General features: G+C 33.8%; 2 non-coding genes across 2 annotated transcripts; both read left to right on the top strand.

The window, feature by feature from the left end:
- The first annotated feature begins 190 nt into the window (after positions 1-190).
- On the top strand, positions 191-371 carry LOC119562802. The gene has a single exon (XR_005222039.1). It is a non-coding gene; the product is annotated as a 5.8S ribosomal RNA (ribosomal RNA).
- Positions 372-774: 403 nt separating this feature from the next.
- On the top strand, positions 775-4,748 carry LOC119562826. The gene has a single exon (XR_005222063.1). It is a non-coding gene; the product is annotated as a large subunit ribosomal RNA (ribosomal RNA).
- The last annotated feature ends 5,252 nt before the right edge of the window (positions 4,749-10,000 follow it).

Raw genomic sequence — 10,000 nt, 5'->3', positions numbered from 1 at the left:
TAATACCGTAAATGCCATTTAAAAAATACTTGATATATTATTGGTTATATGAAACTAAGACATTTCGCAGCATTCGTTTTAGGTATAAAAATCAATTTATTGAAGGAATTGATATATGCCAGTAAAATGGTGTATTTTTAATTTCTTTCAATAAAAAACATATATGACAAATTACCAAACCAATATATAAAACTCTAAGCGGTGGATCACTCGGCTCATGGGTCGATGAAGAACGCAGCAAACTGTGCGTCATCGTGTGAACTGCAGGGACACATGAAACATCGACATTTTGAACGCATATCGCAGTCCATGCTGTTATGTACTTTAATTAATTTTATAGTGCTGCTTGGACTACATATGGTTGAGGGTTGTAAGACTATGCTAATTAAGTTGTTTATATAAATTTTATAATGAAATTTTATAAGCATATGGTATATTATTGGATAATAATAATTTAATTATTATATTATTCATAATATTAACAAATATATGAAAAACATTATCTCACATTAGTAAATAATTTGAATGTGAAAAAACGAAAGAGAAATATTTTCTTTTTCAATCAAATAATACTGAGAAATGTCTAGCATAAAAAATTTATCTAGAATTGTCTCTTATTAAAGATTAGTAAATAGAAAGCCGTTGACAATATTATTATTCTTCGTTGATTCGTTAGACCAAACAAATGCCATACAAATATATAAAATATATAACGAATTTAATAAAATGTTTTATCATTATATATAAAGAATTAATTGCAAAAAAAGTTATACACAACCTCAACTCATATGGGACTACCCCCTGAATTAAGCATATTAATTAGGGGAGGAAAAGAAAACTAACCAGGATTTTCTTAGTAGCGGCGAGCGAAAAGAAATCAGTTCAGCACTAAGTCACTTTTGTCTATATGGCAAATGTGAGATGCAGTGTATGGAGCGTTCAATATTCTAGTATGAGAAATTAACGATTTAAGTCCTTCTTAAATGAGGCCATTTACCCATAGAGGGTGCCAGGCCCGTATAACGTTAATGATTACTAGATGATGTTTCCAAAGAGTCGTGTTGCTGATAGTGCAGCACTAAGTGGGTGGTAAACTCCATCTAAAACTAAATATAACCATGAGACCGATAGTAAACAAGTACCGTGAGGGAAAGTTGAAAAGAACTCTGAATAGAGGAGTTAAACAGTACGTGAAACTGCTTAGAGGTTAAGCCCGATGAACCTGAATATCCGTTATGGAAAATTCATCATTAAAATTGTAATATTTAAACCAATATTATGATAATAGTGTGCATTTTTTCCATATAAGGACATTGTAATCTATTAGCATACAAAATTTATCATAAAATATAACTTATAGTTTATTCAAATTAATTTGCTTGCATTTTAACACAGAATAAATGTTATTAATTTGATAAAGTGCTGATAGATTTATATGAATACAGTGCGTTAATTTTTCGGAATTATATAATGGCATAATTATCATTGATTTTTGTGTTTATTATATGCACTTGTATGATTAACAATGCGAAAGATTCAGGATACCTTCGGGGACCCGTCTTGAAACACGGACCAAGGAGTCTAACATATGTGCAAGTTATTGGGATATAAACCTAATAGCGTAATTAACTTGACTAATAATGGGATTAGTTTTTTTAACTATTTATAGCTAATTAACACAATCCCGGGGCGTTCTATATAGTATGTATAATGATATTTATATTATTTATGCCTCTAACTGGAACGTACCTTGAGCATATATGCTGTGACCCGAAAGATGGTGAACTATACTTGATCAGGTTGAAGTCAGGGGAAACCCTGATGGAAGACCGAAACAGTTCTGACGTGCAAATCGATTGTCAGAATTGAGTATAGGGGCGAAAGACCAATCGAACCATCTAGTAGCTGGTTCCTTCCGAAGTTTCCCTCAGGATAGCTGGTGCATTTTAATGTTATATAAAATAATCTTATCTGGTAAAGCGAATGATTAGAGGCCTTAGGGTCGAAACGATCTAACCTATTCTCAAACTTTAAATGGGTAAGAACCTTAACTTTCTTGATATGAAGTTCAAGGTTATGATATAATGTGCCCAGTGGGCCACTTTTGGTAAGCAGAACTGGCGCTGTGGGATGAACCAAACGTAATGTTACGGTGCCCAAATTAACAACTCATGCAGATACCATGAAAGGCGTTGGTTGCTTAAAACAGCAGGACGGTGATCATGGAAGTCGAAATCCGCTAAGGAGTGTGTAACAACTCACCTGCCGAAGCAACTAGCCCTTAAAATGGATGGCGCTTAAGTTGTATACCTATACATTACCGCTAAAGTAGATGATTTATATTACTTGTGATATAAATTTTGAAACTTTAGTGAGTAGGAAGGTACAATGGTATGCGTAGAAGTGTTTGGCGTAAGCCTGCATGGAGCTGCCATTGGTACAGATCTTGGTGGTAGTAGCAAATAATCGAATGAGACCTTGGAGGACTGAAGTGGAGAAGGGTTTCGTGTGAACAGTGGTTGATCACGAGTTAGTCGGTCCTAAGTTCAAGGCGAAAGCCGAAAATTTTCAAGTAAAACACAAATGCCATACAAATATAATTATATTATATAAATCAAGCTAATTAATATACTTGAATAATTTTGAACGAAAGGGAATACGGTTCCAATTCCGTAACCTGTTGAGTATCCGTTTGTTATTAAATATGGGCCTCGTGCTCATCCTGGCAACAGGAACGACCATAAAGAAGCCGTCGAGAGATATCGGAAGAGTTTTCTTTTCTGTTTTATAGCCGTACTACCATGGAAGTCTTTCGCAGAGAGATATGGTAGATGGGCTAGAAGAGCATGACATATACTGTTGTGTCGATATTTTCTCCTCGGACCTTGAAAATTTATGGTGGGGACACGCAAACTTCTCAACAGGCCGTACCAATATCCGCAGCTGGTCTCCAAGGTGAAGAGTCTCTAGTCGATAGAATAATGTAGGTAAGGGAAGTCGGCAAATTAGATCCGTAACTTCGGGATAAGGATTGGCTCTGAAGATTGAGATAGTCGGGCTTGATTGGGAAACAATAACATGGTTTATGTGCTCGTTCTGGGTAAATAGAGTGTCTGGCATTTATGTTGGTCACTTGTTCCCCGGATAGTTTAGTTACGTAGCCAATTGTGGAACTTTCTTGCTAAAATTTTTAAGAATACTAATTGGGTTAAACCAATTAGTTCTTATTAATTATAACGATTATCAATTAACAATCAATTCAGAACTGGCACGGACTTGGGGAATCCGACTGTCTAATTAAAACAAAGCATTGTGATGGCCCTAGCGGGTGTTGACACAATGTGATTTCTGCCCAGTGCTCTGAATGTCAAAGTGAAGAAATTCAAGTAAGCGCGGGTCAACGGCGGGAGTAACTATGACTCTCTTAAGGTAGCCAAATGCCTCGTCATCTAATTAGTGACGCGCATGAATGGATTAACGAGATTCCTACTGTCCCTATCTACTATCTAGCGAAACCACAGCCAAGGGAACGGGCTTGGAATAATTAGCGGGGAAAGAAGACCCTTTTGAGCTTGACTCTAATCTGGCAGTGTAAGGAGACATAAGAGGTGTAGAATAAGTGGGAGATATTAGACTTCGGTTTGGTATCGCCAATGAAATACCACTACTCTTATTGTTTCCTTACTTACTTGATTAAATGGAACGTGTATCATTTCCTAGCCATTATACGGATATATTTATTATATCTTATGGTATTGGGTTTTGATGCAAGCTTCTTGATCAAAGTATCACGAGTTTGTTATATAATCGCAAACAAATTCTTTAATAAAACGGTGCATTTATGTATTTTTGATTTGAAAATTTGGTATAACTCCAATTACTCAGGTATGATCCAATTCAAGGACATTGCCAGGTAGGGAGTTTGACTGGGGCGGTACATCTCTCAAATAATAACGGAGGTGTCCCAAGGCCAGCTCAGTGCGGACAGAAACCACACATAGAGCAAAAGGGCAAATGCTGACTTGATCTCGGTGTTCAGTACACACAGGGACAGCAAAAGCTCGGCCTATCGATCCTTTTGGTTTAAAGAGTTTTTAACAAGAGGTGTCAGAAAAGTTACCATAGGGATAACTGGCTTGTGGCGGCCAAGCGTTCATAGCGACGTCGCTTTTTGATCCTTCGATGTCGGCTCTTCCTATCATTGTGAAGCAAAATTCACCAAGCGTTGGATTGTTCACCCATGCAAGGGAACGTGAGCTGGGTTTAGACCGTCGTGAGACAGGTTAGTTTTACCCTACTAATGACAAAACGTTGTTGCGACAGCATTCCTGCGTAGTACGAGAGGAACCGCAGGTACGGACCAATGGCACAATACTTGTTCGAGCGAACAGTGGTATGACGCTACGTCCGTTGGATTATGCCTGAACGCCTCTAAGGTCGTATCCGTGCTGGACTGCAATGATAAATAAGGGGCAATTTGCATTGTATGGCTTCTAAACCATTTAAAGTTTATAATTTACTTTATAAACGACAATGGATGTGATGCCAATGTAATTTGTAACATAGTAAATTGGGAGGATCTTTGATCACCTGATGCCGCGCTAGTTACATATAAAAGCATTATTTAATACAATGACAAAGCCTAGAATCAATTGTAAACGACTTTTGTAACAGGCAAGGTGTTGTAAGTGGTTGAGCAGCTGCCATACTGCGATCCACTGAAGCTTATCCTTTGCTTGATGATTCGATAATAAAGATGTTGCAAGCGGGCATAATCATTATGCTTGCTTGCAGCATCGCACGCCACTTTGTTTGTGGTGTGTAAGGTAGGGAAGAAGAAATATAAAAGACCTAAATTGGAAACATCAATATATAAGTAAATATTGAACAAACAAAATGTATCGTCATCTTATTAGTGACGCGATGATAAAGTGGCAAACATATTCCATGTATAAATATTCCTATGGTATTAAAATTCAAGTAAAGAGGACATATATAAAAGTTTGTATATATGGTTCATTCAATGGTAGCAGCGGTTGGTTGGTTGGTGTCTGCTCCTCTTATTGTTCAAAACTTATGTTATGGTAGCAAGTCTATATCGTCATATTATTAGTGACGCGAAAAAGTAGTGGCAAAACATATTCCATGTATAAATAAATATTCCTATGGTATTGAAATTCAAGTAAAGAGGCCATTCAAGTAAAGAGGACTTATATAAATATAAGTATATATAATGGTAGCAGCGCGGTTGGTTGGTTGGTGTGTCTGCTCCTCTTATTGTTCAAAACTTATGTTATGGTAGCAAGACTGTATCGTCATATTATTAGTGACGCGAAAAAGTAGTGGCAAAACATATTCCATGTATAAATATTCCTATGGTATTGAAATTCAACTAAAGAGGACATATAAAATTACTATCAATGGTAGCAGTGGTTGGTTGGTTGGTGGTTGGTTGGCGGCTGCTCCTATTATTGTTCAAGACTTATGTTATGGTAGCAAGTCTGTATCGTCATATTAATTATTAGTGACGCGAAAAAGTAGTGGAAATCATATTCCATGTATAAATAGATTCCTATGGTAATGAAATTTTCAAGTAAAGAGAGGACCATTCAAGTAAGAGGACATATAAAAAGTAAGTATATGTTCCTCCAATGGTAGCAGTGGTTGGTTGGTTGGCGGCTGATCCTCTTATTGTTCAAAACTTATTTTATCAATATGAGTTTGGCAATACAATAAAGAAGACCAATCTAATCCATATAAAACTAAATGTATTATATGGATATGCTTAGGAAACCCATATATTCATAAAAAAAAATTATGTATAGAAAATTATACATATATCTTTTATATAAATGAATCGTATGGATATCGCCTTATGGTAGGTATAATAACTTTTTAAGGCATAATAATGTATAATATAGAAAATATACATTGAAATATAAATGCATTTTTATAGATATGGCGGCATATAAGTGCCATATACACAAGAATAAATAATAGAATTTACCAATATATAATTAAAATGAGATATATAAACCTAGTGAGGGGCTGCACTAGTATATGAATCGTATGGATATGGCTTATAGGTATAATACCTATAAGGCATAATAATGTATAATATAATAAATATAAATTAAGATATGAATGAATTATATAAATATGGCATAGAAATGCCATATACATACATAAGAATAAATGGTAGAATTTACCCATATATCACTGAAACACGATATATAAACCTAATGATAGCTGGCACTAGTACTGTAAACATGCACGCAATAGTGCGTGGGGTAAAAAACTACTATAGGGAGGTGGTCGTTGGCGGGCCCCTCCTCGTATTGGTCAAAACTTATGTTATGCATATGAATTTGTCAATACTATATAGAACGCCAAGCATATCCATATAAACTATGGATATGCATAGAAATCCATACAAAAGTAAAAAAAAATTATGTATAGAAAAATATACATATATTTATATAAGTGAATCGTATGGATATGGCTTATAGGTATAATACCTATAAGGCATAATAATGTATAACAAGTAAATATACATTGAAATGTGAATGCATTGTATGGATATGGCATATAAATGCCATATATATAGAAATAAATTGTATATCAATGATATAACAATTATAAACCTAGTGAGGGGCGGCACTAGTGAATGAATCGTATGGATATGGCTTATAGGTATAATACCTATAAGGCATAATAATGTATAATATAATAAATATACATTAAGATATGAATGGATTGTATAAATATGGCATAGAAATGCCATATACATAAGAATAAATGGTAGAATTTACCCATATATCACTGAAACACGATATATAAACCTAGTGATAGCTGGCACTAGTACTGTAAACAGGCACGCAATAGTGCGTGGGGTAAAAAACTACTATAGGGAGGTGGTCGTTGGCGGGCCCCTCCTCGTATTGGTCAAAACTTATGTTATGCATATGAATTTGTCAATACTATATAGAACGCCAAGCATATCCATATAAACTATGGATATGCATAGAAATCCATACAAAAGTAAAAAAAAATTATGTATAGAAAAATATACATATATTTATATAAGTGAATCGTATGGATATGGCTTATAGGTATAATACCTATAAGGCATAATAATGTATAACAAGTAAATATACATTGAAATGTGAATGCATTGTATGGATATGGCATATAAATGCCATATATATAGAAATAAATTGTATATCAATGATATAACAATTATAAACCTAGTGAGGGGCGGCACTAGTGAATGAATCGTATGGATATGGCTTATAGGTATAATACCTATAAGGCATAATAATGTATAATATAATAAATATACATTAAGATATGAATGGATTGTATAAATATGGCATAGAAATGCCATATACATAAGAATAAATGGTAGAATTTACCCATATATCACTGAAACACGATATATAAACCTAGTGATAGCTGGCACTAGTACTGTAAACAGGCACGCAATAGTGCGTGGGGTAAAAAACTACTATAGGGAGGTGGTCGTTGGCGGGCCCCTCCTCGTATTGGTCAAAACTTATGTTATGCATATGAATTTGTCAATACTATATAGAACGCCAAGCATATCCATATAAACTATGGATATGCATAGAAAACCATACAAAAGTAAAAAAAAATTATGTATAGAAAAATATACATATATTTATATAAGTGAATCGTATGGATATGGCTTATAGGTATAATACCTATAAGGCATAATAATGTATAACAAGTAAATATACATTGAAATGTGAATGCATTGTATGGATATGGCATATAAATGCCATATATATAGAAATAAATTGTATATCAATGATATAACAATTATAAACCTAGTGAGGGGCGGCACTAGTGAATGAATCGTATGGATATGGCTTATAGGTATAATACCTATAAGGCATAATAATGTATAATATAATAAATATACATTAAGATATGAATGGATTGTATAAATATGGCATAGAAATGCCATATACATAAGAATAAATGGTAGAATTTACCCATATATCACTGAAACACGATATATAAACCTAGTGATAGCTGGCACTAGTACTGTAAACAGGCACGCAATAGTGCGTGGGGTAAAAAACTACTATAGGGAGGTGGTCGTTGGCGGGCCCCTCCTCGTATTGGTCAAAACTTATGTTATGCATATGAATTTGTCAATACTATATAGAACGCCAAGCATATCCATATAAACTATGGATATGCATAGAAAACCATACAAAAGTAAAAAAAAATTATGTATAGAAAAATATACATATATTTATATAAGTGAATCGTATGGATATGGCTTATAGGTATAATACCTATAAGGCATAATAATGTATAACAAGTAAATATACATTGAAATGTGAATGCATTGTATGGATATGGCATATAAATGCCATATATATAGAAATAAATTGTATATCAATGATATAACAATTATAAACCTAGTGAGGGGCGGCACTAGTGAATGAATCGTATGGATATGGCTTATAGGTATAATACCTATAAGGCATAATAATGTATAATATAATAAATATACATTAAGATATGAATGGATTGTATAAATATGGCATAGAAATGCCATATACATAAGAATAAATGGTAGAATTTACCCATATATCACTGAAACACGATATATAAACCTAGTGATAGCTGGCACTAGTACTGTAAACAGGCACGCAATAGTGCGTGGGGTAAAAAACTACTATAGGGAGGTGGTCGTTGGCGGGCCCCTCCTCGTATTGGTCAAAACTTATGTTATGCATATGAATTTGTCAATACTATATAGAACGCCAAGCATATCCATATAAACTATGGATATGCATAGAAAACCATACAAAAGTAAAAAAAAATTATGTATAGAAAAAAATATACATATATTTATATAAGTGAATCGTATGGATATGGCTTATAGGTATAATACCTATAAGGCATAATAATGTATAACAAGTAAATATACATTGAAATGTGAATGCATTGTATGGATATGGCATATAAATGCCATATATATAGAAATAAATTGTATATCAATGATATAACAATTATAAACCTAGTGAGGGGCGGCACTAGTGAATGAATCGTATGGATATGGCTTATAGGTATAATACCTATAAGGCATAATAATGTATAATATAATAAATATACATTAAGATATGAATGGATTGTATAAATATGGCATAGAAATGCCATATACATAAGAATAAATGGTAGAATTTACCCATATATCACTGAAACACGATATATAAACCTAGTGATAGCTGGCACTAGTACTGTAAACAGGCACGCAATAGTGCGTGGGGTAAAAAACTACTATAGGGAGGTGGTCGTTGGCGGGCCCCTCCTCGTATTGGTCAAAACTTATGTTATGCATATGAATTTGTCAATACTATATAGAACGCCAAGCATATCCATATAAACTATGGATATGCATAGAAATCCATACAAAAATAAAAAAAAATTATGTATAGAAAAATATACATATATTTATATAAGTGAATCGTATGGATATGGCTTATAGGTATAATACCTATAAGGCATAATAATGTATAACAAGTAAATATACATTGAAATGTGAATGCATTGTATGGATATGGCATATAAATGCCATATATATAGAAATAAATTGTATATCAATGATATAACAATTATAAACCTAGTGAGGGGCGGCACTAGTGAATGAATCGTATGGATATGGCTTATAGGTATAATACCTATAAGGCATAATAATGTATAATATAATAAATATACATTAAGATATGAATGGATTGTATAAATATGGCATAGAAATGCCATATACATAAGAATAAATGGTAGAATTTACCCATATATCACTGAAACATGATATATAAACCTAGTGATAGCTGGCACTAGTACTGTAAACAGGCACGCAGTAGTGCGTGGGGTAAAAAACTACTATAGGGAGGTGGTCGTTGGCGGGCCCCTCCTCGTATTGGTCAAAACTTATGTTATGCGTAAACATATGATTTTGTCA

The sequence above is a fragment of the Drosophila subpulchrella genome, unplaced genomic scaffold (genome assembly GCF_014743375.2).
Source record: "Drosophila subpulchrella strain 33 F10 #4 breed RU33 unplaced genomic scaffold, RU_Dsub_v1.1 Primary Assembly Seq97, whole genome shotgun sequence".
Taxonomy (NCBI): domain Eukaryota; kingdom Metazoa; phylum Arthropoda; class Insecta; order Diptera; family Drosophilidae; genus Drosophila; species Drosophila subpulchrella.
This window is presented reverse-complemented; position numbering and strand designations above follow the sequence as displayed.